The sequence below is a fragment of the Pongo pygmaeus genome, chromosome 15 (assembly GCF_028885625.2).
Source record: "Pongo pygmaeus isolate AG05252 chromosome 15, NHGRI_mPonPyg2-v2.0_pri, whole genome shotgun sequence".
NCBI lineage: Eukaryota > Metazoa > Chordata > Mammalia > Primates > Hominidae > Pongo > Pongo pygmaeus.
This window is the reverse complement of record NC_072388.2, coordinates 88,157,041-88,183,082: the sequence shown is the minus strand read 5'-3', so window position 1 is coordinate 88,183,082 and position 26,042 is coordinate 88,157,041. Positions and strand designations below refer to the sequence as shown.

At 43.9% G+C, this 26,042-nt stretch overlaps 1 pseudogene; it reads left to right on the top strand.

Annotated features, from left to right (window-relative positions):
• Positions 1–23,367: 23,367 nt before the first annotated feature.
• LOC129012242 (metallophosphoesterase 1-like) lies at positions 23,368–24,486 on the top strand (annotated as a pseudogene).
• The last annotated feature ends 1,556 nt before the right edge of the window (positions 24,487–26,042 follow it).

The following is a 26,042-nucleotide window of genomic DNA, read 5'->3' as shown; positions in this document are numbered from 1 at the left end:
CAGCTAAATTTCTTCAATCCTTTTGAGGCTTGCTTTTGAGCTTTCTTAGGTGGGACCAGAGCAGACTTTAGGGATAAAGTTTTCTTATTATTGAAACAATACCCCTCTGTATATTATGTATATTATGACTTTTTCTATTCTGGCTGGTGGGAACATGAACTATTCCTAGCCCGAGTGAGACCCAGGGATTATTCAGCTTGCTCCTTTTTGTTGGCTCTTTTTCCTGCTCAGGTAGTTTTCTCACATGCATGTACTTGCACTGGTCAGTAGCCAATCAAGGGGAACCTCTGCAGATCTTCAGAACTTTCTCTCTGTGTAGCTCTTTCCTCTCTGTGCAGTGCTCTTCTCTAAGGCATCCTGCCTTGTAAATTCTAGCTTCCTTGGCCTTCTCAAATTCTCAACTCTGTCTCGTCACCTCAGGAAGACCATCAAGCTCTCATTGGGTTCTCCCTCCCTGTTCTGTAGCCTGGAAATTACTTCCCCTGTTTCCCTTCCCCTGGGGATTACTTTCTGTATTATCTGTTTTCTAATACCTGAAAGGTATTGTTTCATATGTTTTGTCTAGTTGTTTAAGGCAGGAGAGTAAATCCAATCCCTATTACTTCATCATGGCTCAAATATAATTCCTTATGCATTTTTTGAATTAAAAAATGTTTTATCGTAGTAACATACATAAAATTTACCACTTTGATCATTTTTAAGTGTACAGTTCAGTGGCGTTCATTACATTCCCTCTGCCTTAGTTTTAAGTGAAAAAATGTGTCATTTTTCATCTAACCATTATTAAGCACTTAGTACCAAGTGTTGCAGTAGATAGTGATTACACTCATCTTACAGACAAGGAACATGAGTTCAGAAGGGAACTTGCCCAAGATCTTAGTGTTGTTGATATGGTCAGAATTTAGTCCTACTGAACCATGCTATGAACTTCATTGAGAAAGGATCCTGAAATCACACCACCTTTACTTGTCTGTAAGGACTTCCACTGCAAGGCTACCTCTTGACCTGGAGCAGACCTTCCAGAAATCAGCACCCGAATTTCCTCCTTTGCAGGAGGAACACCGGGCTTAGGGCCAGGCCCATATCTGAGTGGCAGTTGCTGCCACCTGTGAGGCAGGACACAGCTAGCCCAGGCCTGGTGCATAGATCCAGAGAGGAGCTCCACCCTCACTGTGTCATGCAGAGAAGGAGTGTTCTAGGAGTGTGTGAGCATGTGGAGACCACAATTCACAGTCCGCCACTGAGTTAAATGTCAGCTTCATTTGCATCACTGGCTTATCTTAAATTACAATTACAAATCTTTGAAATCCCTTTTAAACTTCCTACCAGCTCCAAACAGGCACGTTAGCAGCCATTGATCCAGCACATCAGGGATTCTTCGCTTCAAGGTGTGGATCCCTTTTTGTTGGTGAATGAAAACAAGACTCTTGTCTCAAATATTCTGGCAGCCTCTTTGCAAAGGCTGTGGGTCATTTACTCCTAGCCTCCACAAGAAAACCCTAGAAGCACATCCCTTTGTATGGTTTGAGTTTGTGTCGGAGGCACTTTAAGCATCCCAAGCAGGTTTTTATTAGTTATTTCTTACTAGCAACCTATCAAGCATGGAGCATTTTATAGATGCTCCTTTTATAGATGGGAGTATCAAGGCATGGGATGCTCACTGTCTCACAGCCTCTCCCACTCATCAAATCAGGGCTTGCTCCTGGGCTGGGCTGCTCTGCCCACTGTGTAAGGAGCCCTCTTAGCCCTGCAGGGCTGGTCAGGGCTTCTTGGTCCTTGCTTTTCTCCTGTGTCTGGGACATGGAGCCTAATATGCACTTGAGTAAAGATAAGCAACCCTGATCACCGTCCCTTTATCTTCAAATAGTTGCAGTTTTGTGATTCCCAAGCCATCTTGAGGATGTTCCTGCAGTGGTGTGGGAGGAGGTAAGTAGGCCAACTTTACCTCCCAGTATTCACTACAGATTCAGCATAAAACTCAGCCCCAGAGAGACCCCAGACAAGAGAACAAGAGTTCGTTTTTCCAGGGTACAGTTAAAACTACTCATTTGGTAAAATGATTTTTAAAAAAAAGATCTAGGAGGGGGCAGTTCTGGGACATAAACTTTTCTAAGTTCATCATTGTCTTGGTGCTTTGGTGTGGCTTGGGGAATTGGATCTGATTTTACTTGTCGGCAATGATGGAGAATCTGAGGGGCTTTGGAGCCATCGTGCTGAGCAGCAGCTCTTTGCTGACAGTTAGGGTGGAGGGGCTGCTGATATGACAGCCTCACCTGAAGTCAGGAAAGGAAACCAACTAGGGGACAGTAGCATTCCCCAAATACTGGGCACTCAGAGTCAAGGCCAGCTGTCTGGGTGTGTGATCTGTCGAGTTGCAGAGGGCCCATGCTCAAAGGCACCCCTACTTGGTTTAGTGCTTGACTGTTGCCATCTTGAAATTCTTCATCATTTTTGAACAAGAGGCCCTGGACTGGGCCCTTGAAATTATATAGCCAGTCCTGCCTGGAACAGATCATTCATTAACTACCGTCCTCCTCTCTATTTGGCAACAATATATTGTATATTCTGTAACAATCACGAAATGAAACAAATAATAACAATGGCCAGAAGAGAAATGTAGTCATTGAAAACATTCTTTATTAAACTTTGTATATAGAATATATAGGTTTAAAGATTTTAAAAATAAAATAATGGTTACGGCACACATAAAAAAGCTCAACTAAATATTCAACAGTTGTTTATAGTCTGATTGTCTTAGTCTGTTTGGACTGCTATGACAAAATACCATAGACTGGGGCTGAGCCCGGTGGCTCATGCCTGTAATCCCAGCACTTTGGGAGGCCAAGGCAGGCAGATCACCTGAGATCAAGAGTTCGAGACCAGCCTGGCCAACATGGCAAAACTCTGTCTATTCTAAAAATACAAAAAAAAAAAAAAATTAGCCAGGCATGGTGGTTTGCACCTGTAATCCCTGCTACTCGGGAAGCTGAGGCAAGAGAGTCACTTTAACCCAGGAGGCGGAGGTTGCAGTGAGCTGAGATCACGCCACTGCACTCCAGCCTGGGCCACAGAGCGGGACTCCATCTCAAAAAAAAAAAAAAAAAAAAAAAAAAAAAAGACTGGATTAGTTATAAACAACAGATTTTTATTTCTCAAGGTATGGAGGCTGGGAATTCCAAAATCAAAGTGCTGCTAAATTTGGTGTCTGGTGAGGGCCTGCTTCATCATTCGAAGAGGTTGTCTTCTCGCTGTGTCCTCACCAATGGAAGGGGCAAGGCAGCTCTCTGGATTTAGTCTAACAAGGGCACCAGTCCCCCATGAGGGCTCCATTCTCCTGACCTAATCACCTCCCAAAGGCTCCACCTCCTCATACTATCACCTTGGGAGTAAGAATCTCAACATATGAATTTTAGGGAGACACACACTTTCAGATCATGGCAGTAATATAATAGTATTTCATGAAAATAATTATTCAGTAATTAATAACTGTTCAGTGATGTTTCATTTTCTTGACTAGTTCTTTAGTCTTTAAACTATCAATCATTTTAAAAGAAGAACAAACTTCAATCTTAGAGATCATATATATATATATATACGTTTTTTGAGACAGTCTTGCTCTGTTGCCCAGGCTAGAGTGCAGTGGCACAATCTCAGCTTGCTGCAACCTCCACCTCCTGGGTTCAAGCGAGTCTCCTGCCTCAGCCTCCTAAGTAGTAGACTACAGGTGTGCACCAGCATGCCCGGCTAATTTTTGTATTTTTAGTAGAGACGGGGTTTTGCTATGTTGGTCAGGCTGGTCTCGAACTCCTGACCTCAAGTCATCCACCTGCCTTGGCCTCCCAAAGTGCTGGGATTACAGGCATGAACCACCACACCTGGGCTTAGAGTTTTTTTTTTTTTTTGAGACGGAGTCTCGCTTTGTCACCCAGGCTGGAGTGCAGTGGCGCGATCTCAGCTCACTGCAACCTCTGCCTCCCGGGCTCAAGCAATTTTCCTGCCTCAGCCTACTCAGTAGCTAGGATTACAGGCGTGTGCCACCATGCCTGGCTAATTCCCGTATTTTTAGTAGAGATGGGGCTTCACCATGTTGGCCAGGCTGGTCTCGTACTTCCTGACCTCATGATCTGCCCGCCTTGTCCTCCCAAAGTGCTGGGATTACAGGCGTGAGCCACCGCACCCGGCTAGAGATCATATTTAAATTCAACAAAATATTTCGAGCACAAACTAAGATGTGTATTTTCAAAACAAAACTTACGACACCTCCCAGTTTGCATGTTGTTTCATTTTAAATTTGGACATAAATTAAAACTTCAAGTGGTCACATGGGGTGAAGTCATTCAAGTTCTCTTTCTTTGTCGTTGCAATCACCGTGCTGTCATCATTTATTTCAAATCATTGTTTATTTTAAATTTTGTTTCAACACAACCATCTGTGGTACCACAGAGGATTGGGATATGAATGTGCCCCAAGTAAACTCAAATGATTTCAAGCCATCGTGAACTTAACCTTGAAAATCACCTGAGTAGCTGCTTCACCAGTGTCCCGTACCGGAGGCAACCACATTCACTGGGAGTTTCCAGATTTACTCCCATGCAGAATGCGATTTATATTAAAGGATGTCATCAAAATGCACTAATGTTAAGGTTTCATCTATCTTATTAAAGTTCAACAATAACCACAGAAACTGTTTAGAGCTTAAACCAAAAGAACATGTTTTTGAGGAGTGTTTATCACCAACGATGTTTAGTATTGCTCACATATGGTGCTAATAAAAAGCAGACAAACTAAATTCAGTAGGTTTTGCTCTTGTTTTTAAGTTCTTCACAGAAAATGCACTCTCTGATTGCTGGCATGCAGGCAGATGTATACCACTGCCAGTAGATACTCTTTATTTTGCCATGGAAAGTCACACATTATTTTTAATGGTAATGCTAGCCTGAATTGCTAAGAATTTAAGGTTGCTGGTAGAAATACAATCTTTGGGTAGGACAATGTGGCAGAATGTTGAAAGTGCATGAATTGTGGCCGGGCATGGTGGCTCATGCCTGTAATCCCAGCACTTTGGGAGGCTGAGGCAGGCAGATCACGAAGTCAGGAGATCGAGACCATCCTGGCTAACGTGGTGAAACTCTGTCTCTACTAAAAATACAAAAAATTAGCCGGGCATGGTGGCGGGCGCCTGTAGTCCCAGCTACTCGGGAGACTGAGGCAGGAGAATGGCTTGAACCCAGGAGGCAGAGCTTGCAGTGAGCCGAGATCGAGCCACTGCACTGCAGCCTGGTCGACAGAGCGAGATTCTGTCTCAAAAAAAAAAAAAAAGTGCGTGTCTTTTGACTTAGGAATTTTGCTTCAAGGATTTTAGTCTAAATAGACGTAGGTATATTCAAAGATTTAGCAAGATATTCATCATAGTATCACTTATCATAATGAAAAGTGGAAATAAATTATGGTACATCCATGCATTAGAATATGTAACAGTCATATGAAACAATGTTGTTTAAAAGTATTTAATGAGGCCAGGCATGGTGGCTCATGCCTGTAATCCCAGCACTTTGGGAGGCCAAGGCGGGTGGATCATGAGGTCAGGAGCTGGAGACCATCCTAGCTAACTTGGTGAAACCCCGTCTCTACTAAAAAATACAAAAATTAGCTGGGCGTGGTGATGCGTACCTGTAATCCCAGCTACTCAGGAGGCTAAGGCAGGAGAATCGCTTGAACCAGGGAGTCTAAGGTTGCAGTGAGCTAAGATCACGCCACTGCACTCCAGACTGGTGGCAGAGCGAGACCCTTTCTCAAAAAAAAAAAAAGTATTTAATGTTATGGAAAATTTATAATATACTTTTAAGTGAAACAGATTACAAAACACAATGTCATATGACCCCTCTTTAAAAAAAAAAAAATATATATATATATATATATATATATATATATATTAGTAGTATATACCACCCATTTCCCAGCTGGAGCACAAAATAAGTTTGCATTTTTTAAATATCCAAATTATAATTCTTCCAAACTCCCTACCTCAAAGATGACAGAAAATCCATTCTTCTTCCAGTTTCCACCCAAGGTTATTCTGGGAAGCGCTGGGGAATGCTTAACCATTTCGCAAACCCGACCTGCTTGCTGTTACTTCCTCTAGCAGTCCTAGCTTGGCTGTGGTACAGTTCTGAAGGCCTGCAGGTCACCTCCGGCTGTCTTGGAGAGTAGCTTTCTTTTCTAGGCCACTTGCTACTTAGCTGCCCTAAACGTGCCTAAATCCCAGCTCAAATGTTTAGCAAATTTTTGCTGAATGCTTGGGGGAATAACACAGACTAAAGTACAGCGAATAACTTTGTATCTAAGGACTCTACATCCCTTTGGTACTCACAGGCCCAAAACTAGCCTTACTCAGGGTCTGTGCTTAGAGCCTGAGAGGCCTCCACAGGGCAGGGATCAGGCCAGCCCTCCTCCAGACCCCATGAGATAAGGTAGCCCTTTCCTGGTCCAAGAAGTGACCCTCACGCCTACTCAGGATGACTGAAAGAGGAATGATCTATTTCCTTTAGGGGAAACCCTCCCCACCTACCCACCTACCACGTCCATTCGGGCACTCAGGGTTTAGTCTGACACCGCTAACCTAGAACAAGCAAATACAGCAGTTGTCAGCCCAATTCCCAAATCCAGTTGTAAATACCCAACATAAGGAACACCAACAGGCCAACCCAAATTTTTATTTAGATTAAAAACTGTTTCTCTAACTCATGAAGAGCACAGTCAGACTAAAGAACAGCCCTGTTTCTGTTAGTAACTGTGTCAGACTAAACAGCTGTGGTCATATTTAAGGTGACTTTGCTATTTTCTCTTGGTATTGTAGGTAAGTCATTTACATTTGTGCAATTAAAAGAGCCCAGACTGAGGCTTTTTCTGAAAACAATAGAAGTCTGCCTCAAAAGAGAAATGATGTCTGTACCTCCAGAAACTGAATACTGTCGACACATTTCAAATATTATTACTCCAGTTACAAACTTCTGTGTGGAAGGGATCAACCCTTGCAGTCATCCTACCAGATGTACGTGTATGTGTGTGTGTGTGTGTGTGTGTGTGTGTGTGTGTGTGTGTGTGTGTGTGTATGTGCATGTGTTTTGGATGTATTAAAGACTGGTAGCATGTGCACAAAAACATACTCGGTGGCTAAATCACCGGGATGAGGTCATGGGCAATGTTAATTTTCTTCTATTTGCTTTTTGGAGCTTCTTTTTGCTTGCATTTTAGGATTAGTTTGAAAGTGGAGCAGGCAAAAGGATGCACATGAAGTTGAGCTTTAGCACTTTTTGTCATTTTTAAGCCTGTTACATTTTCTGTTGATCTTTCTCCTAAAAAACAAAGCCAAAAATGTCTGATTAATTAAGGTTTTCAGTTAATTGTGCTTTATTATGTATTTTACACATTTTCTAGACAATTGTTCATAAGCTGGCCTGATGCAAAATGGCAGATGGGGCCTGCCTAATCACAGAGAAGAGGCCGATTCAAAGAACAGGATTGAAGAGCCAAGGTGTTCATTTAGAACGATGTGATTTGGAATCTGAAGGGTTTGTTTTAAACCCTTCAGATTCATTTTAGCAAATGGTGGCTGGAAATTAGTGATATTTATTTAAAACTATACTAGAGTCTGATCCCCCAGGGGCACCTTGATTAACTTGTCTAAAGTTCACTCTGTGGACTCAAATCTCATTTTTAAAAAAATATTAATTTTAAAACTTTAAAGCAATTGTTTTTCTCTATGCTTGAGCAGTTTCCCATCTGTCAGGTGGCAAATGGGCTGGTGCTTTTTTAAAACGTTTTTTAAAATTTCAAATTACCAAAGTAATACATATTCATTGATGAAAATATGATAAATACAGAAGAGCCCAAAGAAAAACACTCATCTATAATCTCACCCTGCTGTTCATGAGAAAGCTGCTCATTTAAGATATGTACCTCCAGCCTAATACACATACACAAACACACTCCTACACATATACACATACACACATACAGGCATGCAAATGCATGTACCCAGACACATTACATATATACAACAATAGGATTGTGCTGGACACACGGCTTTGTAATCTGCATGTTGTTACTTAGCAATATGGTATAAACATGTATCTTTAGATATTCTTATTTAATATATTTTAATGGCTTCACTGTGTTCCATCATATTGTTGGATATTTAAATTATTTCTAATTCTTTGCTATAATAATGAAAGCTTCAGTGTGCATTTTTTTGTTATATATTCCTCATTTCCTTAAAATAATTTCGTGAAGTAGAATTGCTTAAACAAAGGACATGTGTTTTTCCAAAGTTTTTGTTACATATTGACATGTATTCCTCCAGAAAATTTGTACTGATGTACACGTCTTGAAGCCAAATATAAGAGCACTGGTTTCCCCTACACATATACCACAATATTGAGTATGCTAATGTTTAAAAATATCTTTGGTTAATGGGATAAAACATTAATATGTTAACATGTGCTTCTGACTTCACAGGCCTAGACAAGAAATTATAATACTATCAAAGTATGAGGCACTCTCACCTGGCTATCTCACTCCCTGATGCTTGAAGCTGCTCCTCACCCTACATCTCACTATATCACTGTCTGAGCAGCAGCAATTCTGGAAAAACAGCAAAAAAAAGATAGATAACAAATATGTGTGTGCATATATGAATACACATAAATATTCAGATTTTGTTTAAATATGTATTTTTATGTACATACACTCATACCTACCCCCAGAATATATAAAAATCATAACCAAAATATTAACATTAGTTATCTTTGGGGGGTGGGATTACATTTTTTATTGCTTTCCTTTTACTTTTTGATGTTTTCAAATTTTCTACAGTGACCATCTATTACTTTTGAAAATATATATGCTCAAACAATAAATGAGATTTTTTTTTTCTAAACAAACAAAATTCATACTGGTGTTCTAGGTAGCAGCTTAGCGCCTGCTATTGTTTATCTCTTCTGTCCCCTTTCTTACCCCACGTGGCCCTCAGGTTTGGAAACCAGTGTGGGGAATTTGGGGCTCGGTCATTAGAGGACCCAGATACTGAGACCAGCCTGTAATTAACCATCTGAAGCAAATCTCTGGGCTCCAGTTTCCTCATCTTTGAAATAAGAAATTAGGGATGGCATTAGGTTTCAGCTCAAGCATCAACTCTGCTGTAGTGGTGCGCTGTGTTGAGAATATTTGAAAGCTTAGTCCAGAACAGAAGATGGAAAGTTGGAAAGATATCTATGACTGGCTACTAATGTCTGTCACAGGAATAGGAGCAGAAATCCTCCAGACGTGTGCAACATAGCTGCGGTGCCTTCCTCAGCCATCTCTAATATCCCTTTCCAATCTTAAATTTGACTTTCTTGTGCTTCCTCACTTATCTTGCCTTTCCATATTTCATTTTCCTCTTTCTAAATGCTTCACTTCTTAAAGATTATCAGAAATTTTTTTTTTTTTTTTTTGAGACAGGGTCTTCTTCTGCTGCCCAGACTGGAGTGCAGTGGCGTGACCTCCTGGGCTCAAGTGATCCTCCTGCCTCAGCCTCCCAAGGAGCTGGGACCACAGCTGTGCACCACTAGGCCCAGCTAACATTTTAATTTTTTGTAGAGATGGGGGTCTCACCCTTGTTGCCCAGGCTGGTCTCAAACTCGTGGACTCAAGCAATCCTCCTGCCTTGACCTCCAGAATGTTGGGATTACAAGCATGAGCCACTGCACCTAGTCAGAAATGTAATTTGCTTCAATAAATATTTGCTCTAGGAAATGTAAAGGTAAATAAGATTTGGTCCTTACTCCTGAGGAACCCCCAATCTTGGAGGTGCTGAAGTAGGGAATCCAGAACAGCATTTCACCAGAAGATTTTCTTGGATTGTAAAGGATGCTTAGCCTAGTGATGGCTAAGGGGCTCATCCGAAGGAAAAGGACAGGGATGCAGGGAGCAGGTGCCTTGGAAAGAAAGGCCACTGTGCAGAGGAGGGAAGGGAAAGTCTGACTGGCTCTGAACCCATCCTTGCAGGGGGCCCAGTTCTGCCTCCTCTGTCTCTAGTCGCCTGCATGGGATCCCTCAGGGTGGGCCAGCAGGGAGCTGGTTGTGCATCAGGATGAGCATTGAGCATTTGCTGCCTTGCTGGGTTTTTGCTAGTATTAGACAAATGCAGAAGGCAGACAGTTGGGAGGGGGAAACTGGGTAGGTTGGTAGTGGTCACAGGATCCTTTCACTGTGCAATGAGTGGTGTTGAGTTAGATGCCCCCATCCCAAGGAGCATAGAGCATTGACCCAGGGACATGAACTATCAAAAGGCTGCCCGGGCTCCAATCCCAGCATCGCCACTTACCATCCATGTGATCTTGGGCAAATTAATAAGTATTTTTGCCTTGTTTTCTCATCTGTTAAGTGGGAATAATGTGATTACTTAGCCTCCTAGGGTTTGTATGAGCATTAAATGAGCTAATACATACTCAATACTTATTCCTTGAATGTTGAATGAATAGGTCTATGTCTCCCTCTAGACAAAGTGTGTATACCGTGATTCATCTTTGTGACTCTAGCAGCCAAACATACGTTGTGCCAGAACTTTCAGCTACAAGCATTTTCCTCCGCCTTCTTCTTTTGGGAGAAAGACATGAGTAATAAAATGTGCAGATGTGTGGGATTTGGAAACGAGAGGAAATTTCCTATGGACTGCCAAAGTCAGTAGAGCTTCACCTAATCTTGTCTCTTCTCAGGCAACAGTTCTGTGGAGAGCATCATAATTTAGAGTACATGCAGGAACCTCAGCCAACAACACAAACTTCAGGAACAAGCATGATGTTAACATTTTCAATAGCAGGGCTTGTAGGGGACAGGAAGAAGAGGAGACAAGAAGTCAAGACTCCTAATCTCAGCTCCCCATGAATGGAAGGACCTCTTTTTGCTTCTGTTATTTTCTTCTATAAAAGTAGATTGGGGAAAGAGTATAGTTGTTCTTCAAAAAGTAAATATAAAATTACCATATGACCTAGCAATTCCACTCCTAGGTATATACACAGAAGAATTGAAAACTGATACTTAAACAAACATATATACATGCATGTTCATAGCAGCACTATTCCCAATAGCCAAAAGGTGGAAACAACCCAAACATCTCCCAGTGGACAAATGGATAAGCAAATTGTAGTATTTCCTTGCAACTGAATATTATTCAGGTATTGAAAGCAATGAAATACTGATGCATGCTACAACCTGGATGGACCTCAAAAACATTATGCTAAATGAAAGAAGCATAAGTCACATGGTACATGATTCCAATTATATGAAATGCCCAGAATAGATAAGTTCATAGAGACAGAAATTGTGTTGGTGGTTGCCACAGGCTGGGAGAGAAAGGAATGGGGAGTAACTGCTTACTAGGATAGAGTTTTCTCCTGGGCGATAGAAGTGTTTTGGAACTTGATAGAGATGGTGGTCACACAACATTCTGAATGTACTAAAGGCCACTAGATTGTTCGCGTTAAAATCATTCATTTTATGCTATGTGAATTTCACTTCAACAACAAAAAATCATTCATTTTATGCTATGTGAATTTCACTTCAACAACAAAAAATCATTCATTTTATGCTATGTGAATTTCACTTCAACAACAAATAAAAATTTTAATAAGTAAATTATAGGGTAGGGAGAAAATAGGTTATGTACAATTGGAGGGATGTCGGATTTCAGAAATGATTTTCCTTTCACCATGAGATAGTCTCTCCCACGTGGATGATGAGCTTGGATCTTTCTGCCTAGACTCATCCTCTGAATCGAGGTGTCTAAGGATTTAATCTGCCAGACCCCAGGGTGCAGAGGGTGGAGCCTCAAGGCTAGTGCAGGAGAAAGGATCCTGTCCCCGTACTTCAGACCCCTGGCCTCAAGAGGTTTTATTGTCATAGTGTTGTGTTGTCAAGTCCTTTGGCTCAGCCCTAACTTAAGAGCATGTTTCACTTCCTCATTAGTTTACAAATAGGGACTTATTTGTAGGTGTACCTGTAAAGAGAAGGTAAAATAAAAACAAAATTTAAAATAAAATCCAAATATTTATTTCTATAATTTGTTGTATTTTATATAATATTAATACATGTATTATATTTTATAAGAAATAAAATATACTAAAAAGCAAATGAAAACTTCTGTCACATTGCAATCTTCCCACTGAACAGTTTGTATTCATCAACATTATTCTCACTGTAGGTCGATTCACTGCAAGGGTTGTAGGGAGCAGAAGGGGTTTCCAACAAGTAAGAGTTGGCCCCCAGGCCCCTCCCTATCACCTGCTAACTGAAAATTGGTGGAACCATTTCTAAACCCTAGAGCAGTGGGCTCAACCTTAGCACACATGGGAAGCACCTGGAGAGTTTTAAAAAATACTAATGTCCAGGTGACTCGAATGTGTAGTCAAGGCTGCGAACCACTGGTCCCAGGCACCTCGGCCACTCTCAGGCTCAGCCTCAGGCTCAGGCAGATGTTTGTCATCATAGAAGGTAAGTGAGGAAGGGACCCTTATTTTGAAAGCGGTCTGTGTGGCCCATCTGTCTGTGTTGCATGGATTCCTAGACTCCCTCTGCAGAGAAGACCTCGTCACACGACTGAGATCAGTTGGGCACATGGCTGCTACGTCATTTTGCTCATGGAGCCTTCTATGAATAATGAAAAAAGGATGGAAAAAATGGAAATAGTTGTTCTCTCAAAAGGCTGAGAATATAGGGAGAGTTTTAACATTTTGAAATCATTTAAAGCTGATTCGAATACATTACATTGTAAATATCCACCATTGCCCTTCTTTTTAGGGAGTTCTTTTAGAGACTCTGAAATGTAAGTCTGTGCTGTCATCCAAGCTGACTTCCTCAGCTGACTTCTTTTCTAAAACCACTGCCATGGTAAACTTGTGGAGAGGAACACGGGGAACATGTTGGCGGGGTGGGGGCAGGTCTCTGGCTGCGGCTCCTCCACTTTGGCCATTGAGGAGACCTGGTGGGGGAAGGAGGGAAGATCAACCTGGCACATGGGACTTTATTAGGGGAGTGAAAAATGAGGTGCTGTAGGTTACAGATCGTCTGGGTCACAGTAGTGTGTTCCGGTCATGGCGCTCCTTAGAAAAGACACAGGACAAATCACATGATGTGCCTGGCTTTCCTGTCCTCTGAAAAATGGGGGAGGAAATGGGGGAGCAGTAGAAATAGATGACACCTGAGGCTTCATTTAGTTCAGATATTCTGGGAAATGTTAAGTTTGAAAAGTAGGTCACTAACTGGCTGCTGGGAGGGAGAAGAAAGGAGATCACTATTGAGGGAATAGTGTTCAAGAGGGTTTGGAGAAGGAAGAGAGGAGGTCAGGTGGCACTTAGGGACACAAGGGTGCCTCTGGACAGAAGTGAGCCTGGACACTTGGCCGGCTCTGTCCCCAGTTTTCCCCATCACCTAGAGGCTGCCACTCAGACTGTTAGGCAGAAAATGGTGGCAGGAGCCGCTTCCTCTTCTCGGCTTCCCAGGGACATTGCTGTTGCCATGGCGATGGCTAGGCAGTGTGATGTGTGGCTTTGTGCTGTGACCACCTCCTTCTTTGTTCTCATTCGAACTATAGGCACTACCTCTGGAGCTATAAGAAAGGGCCCAAGTAGGGAATTTCTGTGCTTATTTGACTCACCTCAGGAGCAAATCTCTTTCTCCCCTATCATTGCTTCTACCCTGCAAGGGATTCAGTTTCCTGATTATAAGTTCTGAGGCACCTGGATCCTATTTCTTGAGGGAGGCAGAGACCAAAACCTTTGAAATATGAGACCTACTAAATGAGCACAGAATAAAGTTTGGTCTGTCCCTTTGTTCTGTCTCTGACAGTAGTAGCAAGAGATGCTTTATGGGAAGAACACAGTAGCTGCCTTCGGTGAAGTCAATTTCTAAAGGTTAGGGATGTGAGCCTCTTTGACTTGCCCCGTAATAACTCATTCTGGCTCCATCATTCATGTGAGCTCCTCTAAGCCCTTCTGGAACTTATTTATTCTTTCAGTCTTTATTGGATTCCAAAGGATAGAAGCAACCCCTGAGACTTGTGGTTGAGTTGTGCCCTCATCCATCAGCTGTGGACTCCAATGGTGAAGTAATGTTCTCTGTAGAAAATTATCTGCTGGGGTTCTTTTCTTGGCTCTGCCACTGGAAAGCTATGACCCTGAGTGAAGTCCTTCAATCTCTCTAAGCCTAGGTTTCCTAGCCTAGAAAACAGAAGTGGGAGCATCTGGCAACCCCTAGCTCATGGGGTGGCTGCATTCTGAAGGCAGGGACTGTACCCCATTCATCATTGCATCCCCAGGGCCTGACATGGTCCCTGGCACATCACAATAATTCAGTGAATGGCTGTCAAATGGAATGGATAAAAGCAGGCAACATGAGGGGTGAAGCTTCTGAACCAGTTGGAGCTCTGGGTGGCAAGCGAGAAGAACCAACTCAAACTAACTAAAATGAACACAGGGAGCTTCAAGTTCACATGGTTGGAAAGTCCAGGGGCAGAACTGCTCTCAGCCATGGCTAGATTCCAGGGACTCTGGGAAACTAAAACGGCACAAATCACTGGAGCCAAAAAATAATTTTCTTGTTTGGGGCACATACCTCTTCAGGGACAGTTAGGAACTACAGTCACATAAAGACACCTTGGTTTTTAATCCTGCCCTGCTCTTCCAAGTTAATAGACCTTGGGTGAGTTTTTATTTATTATTTATTTATTTATTTATTTTTTCTAAGCCCTGGCTCTTATCTCTCTAAGACAGGGATAAGAATATTTGCTTTGTGTAGGTTATGCTATGGTTTGAATGTTCATGTCCCCCCGGAATTCATATGTCAAAATCTTCACCCCCAAGGGGATGATATTAGGAGGAAGGGCATTTGGGAGGTGATTAAGCCATGAGGGCAGAGCCCTTAGGAATGGGATTAGTGACCTTGTAAAATAATAAAACCTCTGAGAGCTTGTTTACTCCTTCTACCATGTAAGGACACAGTGAGAAGACGCTGTCTATGGACCAGGAAGCCAGCCCCCACCAAACACCAAACCTGCTGGTATTTTGGTCTTGCACTTCCCAGCCTTCAGAGCTATAAGAAATAAGTTCCTGTAGTTTAGAAGCTACCCAGTCTATGGTATTTTGTTATAGCAGCTGGAATGGACTAAGACAGGGTAGCTGTAAAGCTCAAAAGAGTTAAAAATGTGAAAAATTACTAACAGCCTTAAAATGTAATTTTAAAGCAAAGTAAGTGGCATGGGTATTATTATTGTTTTAAGTAAGCATGAAAGCTTAAACTGTTTTGCAGGAATTCATTTTAGGAGGAGTGCTCAGGACGTCTTTGTGTCAATCAATTCCTGTGCTGACTTAGATTTAGAATTTATTGAGTCTCTTACATGGATTATTGCATTTAGCCCTTACCTCACTCTATGTGATGGGTACTATTCTTAGGTTCTATTCTTAGAGGAGGAAACTGAGGCTTTCTGATGTAAGTCTCCGAGAACACAGTGGGTAGCAGAGGCAGGAGGACTGAAACTCCAGTCTGACTAAAGAGCCTGAGTGTCATGCCTGAGGATGCTGTGTGCGTTCTGGAGGTTTCCTCTCCCACCATGGTGTGTCAGTGCAGGATAGGACTCAAAAATTGTAGAGCGCAAGTGCCCCATCTCACCAAGGCCCAGTGGAGCCAGGACTTTGCCCCAGCTTTCTGATTTCTGCTCTGCATCTACAAAGAGCTTCTAAGAGGAAGCCACGGAAAACTTAACCAAAGGGATGCATTCAAAGAGGGCTCACAGAATTGCTGGAGTGCCTGGAGAACCAGGCTGGGGTCATGCACACAGGAGCAAAGCCCCAATCTTGCTGCAGAACTGGCCTGCAGGACACTCCCTCCACCACTACTGAGCACCATACACAATACTGCTACCAGCACCAGATGCCACCCCTAGCTTCAGGCCACTGTCACTGCCCCCTGCTCCATAACTCCATCTTGCTGCATCTTCTACCATTCCTGCTTCTTTATGTTGCTAACCCTGGATGCAAACTCTGGTTAAGTTCATCTGATGGGTGGAGCCTCTCTCATGTGCCCATGTCCTAGCTGCAAGGGAGGCTGGGAAAGCAAGTGTCTGGCAATTTCTGCTTTTAAAGTGAGAGCCAATGATACCACCGACCAATACTCAAAAAGGTGGTGAGTTTCCCAAAGCCCGAAAGGGGATTTGATGGCCAATACAAATGTTCTTGAAACTCTGAATGAGAGTTTCAGGAGATACTGGTTCGCTTTCCCATCTTCACCCCTACCCAAGGAGCCAACAAACAAATGCACTCAGTCCCTTTCCTGCTTCCCCCTATTGGGGCATGTGTCCTCCTCTGAGTTTTCTGAAGTCTGTCGTTCTCAGCTCAGCTCCAATGGGAGGCAAATCTGCAGACTCTATACTGGGTCTGATTCATGGGCATATGGTGCTGTATCATGTTGTTATAACATAAATAAAAATATTTTACATGGAAACTTAAGGGAGGGAGGCTTCCGGAGCCCCCACGCTCTGTCAGCTGCCTCAGGCTGTGAAAGGAAGAATGTGTTTGAGATGCAGACCTCCTCCGTGGGATGTTTGCTGAGGAGGCCACTTCTCTTCACTCCCTTCTCCCACCCCAGCCCTGTCCTCCAAGGTAATCGGGTTTGACTTGGAAAGAAAAAGGCATGAGGCTACCTGGATTTCATACAGAGAATTCAGCGTTGAGGGGTGAACCTTTTGGAACCCATGAGGAGAGAGAACTGCAAGGATAGAGGAAAGTGAGGCTGTCGGTAGGTGGAAGGCTCCTCTCCCATGGCGATATGGTTTAGCCACGTCCCCACCTAAATCTCCTTTTGAATTGTAGTTCCCATAATCCTCGTGTGTTGTGGGAGGGACCAGGTGGAGATAATTGAATCATGGGGGTGGTTTCCCCTATCCTGTTCTGGTGGTAGTGAATTAGTTCTCACGAGATCTGATGCTTTTAATAAGTGCCCCTTCACTGGGCACTTATTCTCTCTCCTGCCGCCCACTGAAGAGGTGCTTTCTGCCAGGATTGTAAGTTTCCTGAGGCCTCCCCAGCTATGCAGAACTGTGAGTCAATTAAACTTCTTTCCTTTATAAATTACCCAGTTTTGGGTATGTCTTTATTTGCAGCTTGAGAACAGACTAATATACATGGTCAGCTGGTCTTTGTACTACGTCAGGGCATGATGGCATAGAGAGTTTTCTGCTCCTTTAAAGGAGATGAGTTTGTGGCCCACCTGATTTAAAGATTTTAAATAGATTCACTTGTGTGATATTTACAACTTGTCAGAGGCCTCCCTCATCTGACATCTCATTGACTGCTACCACACGGCCAGGTAAGCATCATGACTTGGCATCGTAAATGGGTAAATGCAGCAGAGAGGTGAAACGATGATCCCATCACACGGCTGGTTGATGTTGCAAAGACAGAAACCCAGGCTGTCTTGACTCCCAGGCCAGAGTTATTCTAGACCAAAGATTTTGAGTCAGAGGAGGCTTAGGCTCCCTCTCATTTTACAACAGAGATAACTATAGCCCAGGTTGGTTAAATGACTTGCAGATGTTCCCACAGGTAGGTAGTGGCTGAATGGAGACCAGAACTGACGCAGAGTATGGATTTGAGAATCAGGGAAACAGGGGTTCAAATCCTGCCTTTACTCCCTTCCCAACCAGCCCACCCCTGGAAAATGGGCACAGTTGTATTCATTTAATAGCATTACTTTAACAATTAAATAAAATATTAGGTTGGTGCAAAAGTAATCATGGTTTTTGCCATTAAAAGTAATGGCAAAAACCCACCATCACTTTTGCGCCAACCTAATAAAAGCATTAAACTCCCAGAGCACTAGCTAGCACACAGTAGGCATGTGACACACGTTACTTCCTCTCTTCCCATCCATCCTGGACTCTTAGTCCAGGCTCCTGCTGCAGACTCAGACGACTGTCCTGATATTAGTGAAGCTGCCTGTCTCCTGCCTCGTGGGGGCCGTCCGGTCAGCCCCCTCATTAACCACATTGACTTTGATTAAGTGCCAGCCTGTAATCCTAAAAATGTCACATTATTGAGGACTAATTGTTTCCCCCAGTCGCAACCCAGGAATCCATCCTCAAAACAGCCAGATAACTGAGATTGTCCTCTGGTGTCTTGTGTGTCAAGATTGTATAAGCAGAGATTGTCATCTTTAGTTTTCCCCAATTTCTCATTTTGGGGGATTATTTATGCTCACATCATCCAAATATGTGTCCCCTGCATTTCCAGGGTGGTGACTTGAATGACTGTCCCTCCTCCCTCCCTCCCACCCTCAATTTTTGGCTCTGTGATATCTCATTATATTCTAAAGAGCTATCTGCAAGGCAGGGCACCAGGATGCAATTAAATCTGCTTCTGTAGCAACACTGCTCTTAAGCAAAATATATTGATCGCCGAAGCTTTGAACCCACTTTAATCAAGTAATCTAAACACGGCTTAAGCTTCGAAAGCCGAGCGATGTGCCCGGCTTCAAAGCGCTTACTTACACTGAATTAATTTATCCTGGATGTACTAATGCTCCCCGCAACCCCGTGAATTATAATGTTAGAGGTTGCAATCAGGGCTCTGATAATATCCCCAAAGCCCGGCTGCTATTGATTGTCATGTAAAAAGGCACAAAGGGGAGTGGGGTGGAGGGGAGTGGAATAAAGGGATTGGGGTGGATAGAGCAAGACTGAAGTATCCGTGTCCATGTGGGGCCAGGCGCTCAGTGCTAGTTTGGGGACTGGGATTGAAAGGAGGCCAGGTCTGCACTCCGAGGTGCTACATTAAGAGGGGGAATTGCTTTAGGAAGCTCCAGCTGTGACTCTGAGGCGGAAGCCAGGGAATGGCTTGTGTGTGGATTGTGGACAGGGAGGGAAACTGGACATCTGTTTCGGAGGCCAAGCTGCCATTCACTCTCCCACTGGTAGCTACCTCTGCCCGCATTTACTCAGGCAATCGCATCTCCTTGACCTCAATCCCTGGCTTTTGAGTGGAGCCCCTACCGACATTCCACATCTGGAGCTTGTGACCTTATTATTTATTTATTAAACAATTTATTGATAATTTTCTATGTTCCAGACATTATTATTGTTTTGAGACAGGGTCTTGCTCTGTCTCCCAGGCTGGAGTGCAGTGGTGTGAACATAGCTTACTGCAAACTTGACCTCCTGGGCTCAAGCGATCCTCCTACTTCAGCCTCCTGAATAGCTGGGACTACAGGCACAAACTATCATGCCTCGCTAATTTTTTTTAAATTATTTTTTGTAAACACAGGGTCTTGCTATGTTGCCCAAGCTGGTCTCAAACTCCTGGGCTCAAGGAATCCTGCTACCTTGGCCTCTCAAATGTGTTGGGATTACACGTGTGCACCACCACTCCCAGCCTGTGCCAAGCATTATTCTAGGTTCTGGGAATAGAGTGGTGAACAAGATAGACAAAAGTCCTTGGCCTCATGGAATTTATTTTCTACCAGTGTGGGGTGGAGGGAGACTAACACACTGCCTATTTTACTTATTTGTTTAGTTACAGTCTGATGATGGTATCTGCTCTAGAGAAAAATAAGACAAGAGACAGGAATAGGCAGCAGGTGGTATCAGCGTGAGTTCAAATCCAGGGGTCCTTGCTGGGAAGGTGACATTTGTGCAGAGATCCAAAGGAGAAGTGGGAAGGAGCCACACAGACCTCTGAGGGAAGACGCTCTGGGCAGAGGGAAGAGCAAGGGCCAAGGCCCTGAGGTGAAGCATGCCTGGGCTGTTTGAGGAACAAGAAGGAGGCCCATGTAACTGAGACAGAGCAGGCGAGAGGGAGAATAGGATGACGTGAAGCCAGAGAGCATGTAAGCACCAGACAATGGCCAAGGTTAACCAGTGTATGTAGTTTCCTTGGCCACAGTGATGGTTCAGGGATGGGCCAGTGACATGAACCATGAGAGATATGGGCTGGGTGATGGGCAGCCATCTTGTCACCACATGGAACCTGAGGATAAAGTCAAAATGGAAGTCAGAGAAGCCAAGGGATATGTGTTGTGGTTTGACCTCCTGAATCCTACTGAGCCTGAAAACTTTACATCCCTTGGCATTTTCAATTTCTGGGAGCCTGTAAATCCTCCTTTTTGCCTAAACTATTTTGGATTTTTTTCTAAATAAATCTTTAGACCTCAAAAGTCCCACCTCTTGACACTAAATTCACAGGTGGAGCATACCACCCCAGCATCCGTTTGCTCTCTGTGTCATGCTGGAGGCCCAGCCTGGCTCTCATCTCCCCTTAGGAGTAGGGGGTCCTCCCTTTCCCTCTGCCTCTAAAATGCACCTGGGTTGGCAGGGATGGAGGATGGCAGAACTCTGAACTCCTTCCCAAATTCCATTTTTCTGTCTCCCACTCCATCTCCCCCAGATCTTTGGATCCTGTTGGCCCTTTCCTACCTGAAGAAGAGAATCCTGGTGTTTATTTAGGACCTATATGTGCTGGATTTTACATTGTTGAGTTTTTATGTATGTCATTGTATTTTTACAATTTTTGCAGCTCTAGGAGGTAGGTATTGGCAGCGCTGATGTTTATCATATTACCATGATGGTATGTAGGCTGGCATCTCCTTCTTATGTTGGTGGCCATGCCATACAGGCTGCTTACATTTTTAGAAATGACTCTTGGGTATTAGTATACCTTTGTAGCCTAGATGCCAGCAGAGGTCCCCTGTCCTTTGAGATTTAAATTAAATTGATTCAGGCCTGTAATCCCAGCACTTTGGGAGGCTGAGGTGGGCAGATCACTTGAGGTCAGGAATTCATGACCAGCCTGGCCAACATGGTGAAACCCTGTCTCTACTAAAAATACAAAAATTAGCCAGGCATGGTAGTGCGTGCCTGTAATCCCAGCTACTCGGTGGCTGAGACACGAGAATCACACAAACCTGGGAGGCGAAGGTTGCAGTGAGCTGAAATCATGCCACTGCACTCCAGCCTGGGTGACAGAGTGAGACTCTGTCTCAAAAACAAACAAACAAACAAACAAATTAAGTTGATTCCAATGCTGCTGTGTGTGGGATCACAGCCAGCCATGTTTCCTCTAATCTCTCGGGAGATATGTGGGGGGTGGGAACTTATGTTTTCCCATTGATCTCTGGCTTCAAGCTCCTCTGACTTCTTGCAAATTCTCTTGCTGTTCCTCTCATGTTGCAGTCTGTTTCTGATCACATCACCCAGGTATGGAGCGCCCCCTCCCCTACCCCACCGCTACACAACACATATTATTAACTCAAAGCATTTGTATGTAGAAGACTATACTGAAGGTTTAGAATGTTGAATGGGGATGCTTCACCATAAAGCAATAAAAGAAACTGAACATCATGCATCCCTCTGTTGGCATTTAGTAGGCCATTTCCAACAAGAGGACTCTCTCCCATGTGGCCTTTCTTCTCCCAGCTAAGCCCTCACCCTGCATTTTTCTGGGTCCCCTTTCTTTCCCATCTTTTCATCTCCTCTCTCCCATTTGATTCCTAGTCACTTTTGCAGAATAAAAATGTGAGTTCTCCAGCCCTATTCACCTCTAGGCTTACCTGGAAGCTCATTAGCATGTCTGCTCATCAGGGGCACATTCTGTCCAAGTCCCTCTTTTGAACAGCACAGAGGAGCCAGCATGGCTTTGCACTTTGGTCCTTCCCTTGTTCCAGCCACACCAATCTCTGCTGGGGAAGGTGTGCATTAGTGATGTATTCCTCAGTGTTATGAATGATTCCATAAGTGGCAGAAGTTGCCACAGGAAACCTTGGCTTTAAGAACTAAACTTTTTCTCTATATTACATCCATTTTAAGGGAGAGAAAAAGAATGCTTCATGAGGTTAGGTGGATAAGTAATTTGCCCAGTCTAACACAGCTAGGATCCAGGAGAAGAGGGATTGAATCCAGGTGTGGTGATGGCAAATTTATGCCATTTCCATGATGGCATCATGAATTCAATAAAAATTGCATTGCTGTATTTACCGAGATTCATCCACACACATTCACTAAACTCTTACATGAAAACACCAGGCTGGATAGGTTGTGGTTGGGGGTATGAGGACGGAAAATCAATGGTCCCTTCCTAGAAAGACTTCTTCATCTCACAGCGAGACAGAACAGATGGCCCATAAACTAAAGTGGAAGTTCAGGAAATTCAAGAAAAACAGGATAAAATACTCTGAAAACCCTTTACCTCTCTATTAAGGAAGCAGGAAGGCAGTGATTATGAACTTGGACTCTGGTGACCCTGGGCGAGTTCTTTGCTCTGTACCTCACTTTTTTTCAGCTGTAGAATGAAGACAATAATAGAACCCTTCTTATAGGGTTGGTGTGAAGGTTAAATGGATTAATACATGCAACATACTCAGAACAGCACCTGGCACATAGCAAACACTCAATAAATGTTAGCTATCACTATTAACGTACGGTGTACATGGCCAACAATGATTTTACTTGATAAATATTATGATCCCTTATCGTCAAGGGAGGAAACAAGCACAGAGATAAAACAATGTCCTCCAGGTCACAGAGTCATTTTGCTGCAGAGGTAGGAATAGTAAGCAGGTCTTGGATGCTGGTCCAGCATTTTCCTACTCCTACGTGTCCCAACTGAGAGTTGAGAATGTACAGGAAAGACTGCTGATCACTCTTTTTGGTAGAAATGGTGGCTTTGATTTTGAGTGGGCTGTATTCAGGAATAGGTGATAAGGAAGGGTGATGTGATATAAAAAAAACAAACAAACAAACAAAAACAGTAGTCATTCACCAAAATCCATTCTTCTCATCGTCCGTGGCGAGGGTTCAGTGGCGGATGCACGCTAAACAGTGGGGAACCAGGTTTCCCAACGTTCCTTGTGTTAGGGGCAGCGGCCATATTGAAAAGTTCTCCCTTGCATATTGTGAGAAGAGGATGAACCATCCCCAAGATGACATCTTAAGACACAGAGTGTGGTGGGTGCACGACCGGGCTCAGGCTGCAGTGCCCGGGCCCCTCGGCTGCTGAAGCCCTTGCCAGGCGAAGGTGAAAGGGCTCCTGCACCACGCTCAGTGCGCCCCGCCTGCCTGGCGTTGTTCACAGAGCGGGAAAGCATGGCTGTTACGAACGCATTCCGATTTCGGGGAACAGAAACCAACTACCTTCATATCAATCTCTCTCTCTTTAAAAGGTGAGGTGAATCGGTGACTTTTCTGAAAAATTACAGGTACCCAGCTAAGATCTGAATGCCATCACCCTACCCAGGGCTCTGCAGTTTTCTTATGGTGAACCCTTGATGGATTTGTTAGTTGCTTGAGAAATGGCTATGAGTGGATTGAGGTTTGGAAGACAGAATTTTCATCCGTTGAAGAGGAAGAGTTGATTGCTGTTGAAATTCATTGTCTTTCCTGTGCTTCTGTTTTGTGAATTTTTAATTTATTACTTAGTGATCTTTTGGTGTAACTGGCCTGAAGTGAAAACCGCAGCCTATGATGGTGAACAGGCCACGTGTGAACCTGTGCTCAAAGTCATGTTTTTTGCTGACACCCACTTGCCTGGGGAATTCCTAGGTCACTGGCTGGACAAATTACGAAGGGAATGGCAGGTGGAGAGAGCCTTCCAGACAGCTCTGTGGTTGCTGCAGTCGGAAGTCGTCTTCATCCTGGAGGATGTCTTTGATGAAGGGAAGTGGAGCACCCCTGAGGCCTGGGTGGATGATGTGGAGCAGTTTCAGAAAATGTTCAGTTACCCAAGTCACGTGCAGCTGAAGGTAGTTGCTGGAAACCATGACACTGGCTTCCACTATGAGGTGAACACATACGAAGTAGAACGGTTTGAGAAAGTGTTCATCTCTGAAAGCCTGTTTTCTTGGAAAGGATTAACTTCGTGATGGTCAACAGCATGGCACTGAAGGGGGACAGCTGTGGCATCTGTTCTGAAGCAGAAGCAGAGCTCATTGAAGTTTCTTACAGACTGAATTTCTCCCGAGAGCGTTATCCTCTGTATTGGAGAAGCAACACTAACTGTTCTGGGGAAGATGTTGCTCCTCCGGAGGAAAAGAACATCCCATTAAGGAGAACTATGATGTGCTTTCTCAGGAGGCATCGCAAAAGCTGCTTTGTTGGCTCCAGCCACACCGGGTCCTCAGTGGCCACACGCACAGCACCTGCAAGGTGCACCACGGGGGATGAATCCCCAAGCTCAGCCTCTCATCTTTCATTTGGAGGAACAGAAACAACCCCAGTTTCGTTATGGGTAGCATCACACCCACAGACTACGCCCTCTCCAAGTGCCACCTGCCATGTGAGGACGTGGTTTTGATCATCTACTGTGGAGCGGTGGGCTTCCCTGTGGTTCTCACACTTACTCACTTTGAGCTTTTAGCCTCACCTTTTCTTTCTGAGATTTGAACCTGCTCAGAAAGCATAAGACAAAGTGAAAAGCAAGCAATGTTTGCACTTAGTAATAAATATCAAAGCCCAAGAAATGGAACTTTGGGCACAGATCATGTTAGAATCAAGTGGATGATGAAACCAAATATAGGCCGTCTCTCTGCATATCACAGAAATTCTCAATCACTGAAACGAGTTACTGCAGAATAAGTAGTAGATTGTACTGTTCTCATGCTATAAAAATGGAACAGCTACTCTACAACAACAACAACAACGACAAAAGACACAGAGTGTGGTTCTTCCATGCTCTTTCTCCCTTTCTTGCTGGCCACAGAAATGACCAGATAGATTAGTAGACTCTAAAGCAGGACTCCTGAAACTACCTGTGTTGAAGAACATGATTTCCACCCGACTCCAATTCCCGTCTATCACGGACCAACTTTTGGTCTACAACCTGTTCAGTGAGACGAGTCCACTGGTCATGTGCCTGGATGTCATGGCAATGTCAAATCGAGGTAAAGGTTTCTGAAAGCGTGTTATCCATGTCGTGACTCAATTCATGGTGGACTTTTACCAAGAAGTTTGATGGACTGGTACTTGCCTATGGTCCACACTTAAGCAGCACTGCTCCTGGACATGCAGAGACAAGCTAAAAGGTACCAGAGTTCCTGATGGCTACATGGGGCATAGTGATCTGCCAGCCTGGAATGTTCAAATCAGATGCTTACATCTGAGAAAAAGAAATGAAAAACTATATTCTTCACTGTATCTTAAGACTGCTTTCTCCAAGAGGTATGCTTTACCCTAATATAGATGGGTCATGCCATGTGTTAAAAGGAAGAGTGGACTTTTGAACCAGGCAGAATGACCCCTGCTATAGCCCAAGCTGTACACACGTTGGCTCTACTTGCTGGGACAATGTCACACCTCCCCAGGACATTCCTGGGTGCCCATGGCGTGCCATACACTGAAGGATGACACAAGGCCACCGATCCTCTGCCAACGGGTCCCTTGCTGGATTCCTTTTCATCTGTAGGTTCTTGGTATGTTGGGAATGATTTGAATCCAAGTAAATTCATGTTCCAAGGCTCAAAGGAAATCAAAAGTGTTGAAGTGCTTTGATCCAAAGGCTGGTAAGCAAAGTTTAGTTGATAAAACAGCTGGTGCTGAGAGAAGATTGAAATAAGGATATGGGGACCCCTTTGAGGTCTAAGAGATCCTAGGGGGGCAGGGAGCAGGGCCTACACTTGGAAATTAGACTGACATGCTTCTAATGCCTAGAGTCACAAATTCCAGCTGAGTGCCTTTGGGTGAGTCACGTGGTGTCTTCTCTGTAAAGGAAGACTCTTATGATGACATTGCAGGAGTGGTATGAAGGTCTCCAAGAAGGTACAGAAAGACCTGCATGCAGCTGGGTGGCAGCCAGGGCCCAGCAAGGAACAGATGGCACATTCAAACTGGGTGATTGGAGGAGAGAGAAATTAGGAGACCACTTACAAAGGCGCAGCAGGGATGGGGAGACTCACAAGACATAGCATAGTACCTGGCTGGCAATGGTGTGTATGGGCGGGGGGGTGGGGGTAGCTGTTATAGCTGTTAGCCT